The 5,610-nt window shown below is 43.7% G+C and overlaps 1 long non-coding RNA gene across 1 annotated transcript; it reads left to right on the top strand.

Annotated features, from left to right (window-relative positions):
* The first annotated feature begins 245 nt into the window (after positions 1 to 245).
* LOC113902570 lies at positions 246 to 3,974 on the top strand. The gene is made up of 3 exons (XR_003513865.1): positions 246 to 640; positions 1,357 to 1,530; positions 3,617 to 3,974. It is a non-coding gene; the product is annotated as an uncharacterized LOC113902570 (long non-coding RNA).
* Positions 3,975 to 5,610: the final 1,636 nt, after the last annotated feature.

Here is a 5,610-nt window from a genome sequence, read left to right as displayed (position 1 = left end):
AAGAGAAAAGCCATTTGCTGCAGCCTTTTCAGACCTTGAGCCGACACTGACAGTTTTCCTATAATCACCCCGATTATTTGTAGCAACTAACTATATTATAATGTTAACTATAGGAGGGCTTTGAAAATATGCAGGCTAAAAAAAAAAAAAGGAATAAAAACATACTGGCTTTTCTTCTGCTTTAGCTATGAATAGACAAACCATTTAAAATGTATAAAATAGTTTGTTCTTGATAATTCAACCCAAACAGGGTAGTGCCCATCTTCCAGGTTTCTGTCCTTAATTCTTTCAGGGTGTCGACACCTTTTTCAGAAGTCTATGCACCATCTTGGTGTCTGGAATGCATGCATTTCTACCAGAGAGAGAAGTGAGAATGGATATGTGATCTTTATACGTTTTATTTAATCTGCCCCAGATTGAGGAGCCTTTATCCTGCACTTGGTAGCTGCTGTTTCTTTCAGTCATTTGCAGGATACGCCCAGATTATGCTGTACGTGTGTGTGTGTGTGTCTTCTTCCTCCATGAGGCTACATGACCAGCCTGTCCAGGACCTGGTGTGCCCATCCATGCGGCTGGGCCGGCTGGTGCTGACCTAGGAAAACCGACTGATTTGACAACAATTTGCTTCCCGAGCGCAGAGGTACAGCCTGCCTGGTTGAACTGCCTGCATTTTTTTTTTAACTCTTCATTTGAACCTGGAATGAACTTGAATTTCAGTCTCTGTCTTTTATTTAAACACCAAAACCATTCTTTCTTTAGTCTTAGTTAAAGACTAAGCTCATTATATGTTCAACTATTAATAATATAGTTCCAATATTAAATCTATGCAAGGTAACTTTCAGATGAAACCAAAGCATAACTCACCGCTCATTCATACACACACACACACACACACACACACACAAACACGGGTCTGTTACATGGTGCATTTCAAATTTCCTATGGGCACCTAAAAAGATTACAATCAAGATGTGAAGTAACATTATGTTAATAGAAAAATGACAATTGCGGTTTCAATTTTCTGGGAGAGTATAACTATCTTTCCTTTAAGGGATATAGCTGAAAAAACAGTCTAAGTAAAAATCACTTAATTTTTATTCCATATATAAGAGCTTTTATCAGATGTTCTCAACTTGTCTTTGTTAGTTAATTTTTGGAGAATAAAACTTGGGAAATCAATATTATGTCATGTCACTGAAAAATTGCCTCATTTTAAAATGGCACAATTTAAGAAAAAAAAAAACCTCGCCCAATAACTTAGATGTTTACATAATTAGCTATTAATCAAGTTCTGATTTTAATTTTCTCCTCTATTTACTAAAAACAAACCTACATACACTTTGTCTTAAAATTCAGGTGGCATGCATGCAAATCTCCACTTTGCTGCTGTTTCTCCTCCCTGGAAAGCATCCCAAATGACTGAGGCAGAAACAGCTCCTCCAAACACGCCAAGCCACGACTAGAACACTTGTTTCAAGCGCCAGATTCCCAAGCAGAGTCCCTCGACCCAAAAAGACAGCAGCTCGATAGGTAATAATGCCCCTCTTTTTCTGATTTTGCGTTTCTTCTCCAAATCTGTTTGAAAAACTCCACTGTTCTTCCCAGAAGGGCCCGTTACCAGCGAGCTGGTGCCCAGAGTTCACGGGGGCACTCAGGTGTCCAGGAAGAAGACGGGCTGGGGCAACTGGAGGGGATGGCACGGCACAGGCAGCCACGCGGGCAGCGGGGAGAAGGCGGCGGGCGGGACCTCCACCGGCTCACGCGGGAAGGCGCCCAGAGGGAAAAGCGGCGGCCCTGGCGCCCGGCGGGTTCGGCTTCCACCCTGACCCGGGTCCCTGTTTGCCTATCAGGCTGATCTATGCTGAGAGCCACAGGCCTGGTCCGTGCTGGGCTTTATAAATTGCTCAGAGATAAAAGCTTACCCTGCTGTAAAAAGTAGTAAGATATAATACTGAATTTTCACTGAAATGCAAAGTTTCCTGCTGCCCCTTATATATTTAAAATTGCTGTTTTCTTGCAATGAATATAATTCACTGTCTTTTGCAAAGTATAATCCGCAAGGGTTTGACCAAACAGAGATGCTCTAATGATTGCAAATGGCTCAAATATTCTGTCCAGTGAGTTAAGTGATAAAAGTTTCTATGTTAAAAGAAATAATAAGTGGAATTTCACACATATTATAGTAATTGTGAAGCATCCAATTTACATAGAAATAACGTGGAAGAATTCTGACCATGGTGTTTTAAGTGAATCATTACATGCATTGCTGATACATTTAGAAGCTGCAATGTGCCAGGTATGTTTCTCTCAGCATAATAAGTCCTGTAATGGAGCCTTTAAAAGCTTAAAATGTATAGTTAGATTAACCTTTCTGTTTTAAGGGGTTTTTCCCCCCCTCAAAAAAAAAAAAAAAAAAAAAGGCCAGAAGAGAGAAATACAGAATCATTAAGAAGCCAATTAAAGCAACACCCTTTTCTTTTTTCCATCCAATGGCCCCACTGAGGATTTTCCTCCACTACTCATCATTGTACTTAGTATTTTAGATTTTTGGTAAATTTTGGTTATTTTTTTTCTCCTAAACAAAGATCCAAGATTTCACTCAAATTCTTGGATGGAGAACTGTAGTGATTCTGGAAGGAGACTGTATCTTAGATGTTAAGGCAGATTTCTTGAACTAGAGCGGAAGGTGTACTCAGAAAAATCCTAGACTAAAACAAATGTGACCTCAAAGCCAAACAATCTGGCTTCTCTTGTCCTTAGAAGAGATTATTAGAAATGTTGTTCCTCCTTTTTCCTTCCCAAATTAGCTTTTTTGGACCTAATATTTTATTCTAGCAGGAAGGCATTTCTGCTTTGCCTTATGAGGTAGATAATTTAGTAGATAAATCAATTATTACAAAAACTGAACAAAAAATTCTAGACCAGTTTTTTTTTTTTTCATTGACTTGGAGGAGGGAGGGTATATAAGTCTTCAGGTGTCTTTGAGAGAGAGGTGTTCTGTGTGCAACCGTCTCATAAAATCTTCCTTCCTTTTCCAGGATTCACGGGCCTGTAAGTCTTTTGCTGTTTCCACTGCATCTAGACCCGGGCTTCTCGCTGCGGGTATTTGGGGCCAGGCCCCTCTTTGCTGTATGGGGCCATCCTGTGCCGTCAGCAGCGTCCCTGGTCCCTACCCACCAGATGCCAGGGTGGCCCCCTTCCCCTCCCAGTGGGGACGATCAAAAAATTCTCCAAATAATGCCAAATTTGCCCTGGCAAGTGAAAACCACTGAGAATGACTGTTCCAGATCTTGAGGACAGGAAAATCAAGAAAGCCCTTCACCTTTTTTCCCCCCACACACCCCCCACCCCAGCACTAAATATGGTTAATTCAAGCCCGTAGGCTAAATAGTCAAAATTGCCTAAGGTTTCTCACCATTTCTTTTCTTCTTTTACTTTTTTTAAAAGAGGAATCTTGAAGCTAAACTACACCAAAAACATCAGACATAAAATTAATAATAGGATACAAATGGTTAATCAATAAAATTCTGACTTTCTGAAGCACTTTCTTCTTGATTAACTCCAGCACTTTAAGATACAAAGGGCATTTGTCCCTTTCCTCATCTCCTGTCCTTAGGTCCAGAAGAAAGAGAAACCAGCAATGGCACAGACGGGTCCCTGGGCCGTCTGTCTGCTCCAGCAACCAGATGGGCACCAATCAGCAGCCGTCGTCCCAAGGTCTTATGGGCACTTCATAGTGTTCTTGAGAAGAGCTACAATGTAAACAATGTAAGCCCAACAGTCATGCGTTTATCTGATTAGTAGTAATTCATGCATTTAATTTTGGGGTTTTCCACGTGTTTTCTGGCATGTCATGTCACTTAATTTTTGTAAAACTGTCCATACTTTGAGATCACTAGTAAAAAGTAAAGACTATCTGTCCGTTTGCACATCATTCACCCAGTCCATCCATCCACTCATCTACCCATCCACCTATCCGTTTATTAAATATTTATTAAGTCGTTTCCATATACTGTGCACTCTGAGCAAACTGCTTACTGGGCACTGGGGGGCAGGGCGGGGACATGAACCAGAGGTGACTCCTGCATGTAGCTCGCAGTTCAGAAATAGAGAAATAACCTTAAATAGACAAATTTACCTCCCTATTGCTTCCATCTCCAGCAAGGTATGGCCAATGAATTAATGAGCAAACGCATATGTATTTCACACACACACACATTTCAGATTCAGAAAAAGTCCCTCACATTTAATAGGATGATGTCACATTTATAAACACGACAGTGGGGCAAAGGTTTCACGTATCAGCTCTGTGTGCTTTTGGACATATTTTGAAAGAAAATATCATTTGTTATACAAATTATATTGAGTGTTATACATTTTTAATGGAGGTTTCCCAGGTGGCGCAGTTGGTAAAGAATCTGCCTGCAAATGCAGGAGACCTGGATTCAATCCCTGCGTTGGGAAGACCCCCTGGAGAAGGAAACAGCTACTCACTCCAGTATTCTTGCCCGGGAAATCCCATGGACAGGGGAGCCTGGTGGGCTACAGCCCATGGGGTCACAAAGAGTTGGACACGACTGAGTGACTGAGCATGCACACATGCATGCATTTTTAATATGCAGATGTGTATATGAAGCATACAACAGGGTCACACACTAATTCAAAGGCTATCTGAATTAGCTGTCTCACGTGGTCTTCACCCACACCCTGCGAGGATGAGGTCTGCCTCCCAACGCCAGGAGCCCTGTCCTGCATCTCTCTGCGCTCTCATATGTGTGAAATACATATGCATTTGCTCATTTATGAGCATTTATGAGCAGAACACCCTTCTAGAAACGTTTGATAATCAGTGCGTGACTGAGCACCAGGCCCCGTGGCAGGGTGGAGGTGGATGACCCGAGATGCCGTGCTTGCCGGCCCCATTTCGTCCAGTTGGAGACGCAGCCTGGACGGTGTGATTGAGGTTGAGGAGTGAGCCAAACAAGCAGGGCGTGGCCGGCCGTGCAGGCGGTTGGACAGAGATGGGGGAGTTACTGTGCCCAGGCGGGTGAGCTTGCGCTTCCCTCCCCCTGAATCATGCTCCGAATCCCCACCAAAGACACAGTTCAGGGTTTCTTCCAAAGGTACAAACCCACAGGGGAGGGAGGAGAGGGACAGCAAGAGCAGCGACACCATCCTGGGAGCCGGGAGGTGACGAATGCTTGGAACTGCCTGCGAGATTGGGGAAGGCTGCAGCTCGGCCCGCGGTGGGGGCGTTGAGAGTGACTGACATTACAGAACTGCCCAGGGGCCTCTGAAAGCTGTGAACCCAGTGGGGCTGAAAGAAGTGGGCTGGTTCAATGTCTCTTGTAGAAGTGGGCAGTCTGGGGAAGACCAGATCCTCTGGGTGAGCAAAGCAGGAAGCCTCAGCCTAGTCACGATAGGCGAGCCATGCTTAAGTCAGGGAACTAGGCAAACATTTGCACCCTCGGGGCCCTCCCACCCAGGGTCTCAGAATGCAAGCGGCCAGGCCTTCCATGGTCCAGACAGGAGGTTGAGCCACCTGACTGGGTGATGAAAAAAGACCCAAAGATACCAGTAGTAACATTTCCCAACTTAAAGGCATAGTCC

Source organism: Bos indicus x Bos taurus, chromosome 12 (assembly GCF_003369695.1).
Source record: "Bos indicus x Bos taurus breed Angus x Brahman F1 hybrid chromosome 12, Bos_hybrid_MaternalHap_v2.0, whole genome shotgun sequence".
Lineage (NCBI taxonomy): Eukaryota > Metazoa > Chordata > Mammalia > Artiodactyla > Bovidae > Bos > Bos indicus x Bos taurus.
This window is presented reverse-complemented; position numbering and strand designations above follow the sequence as displayed.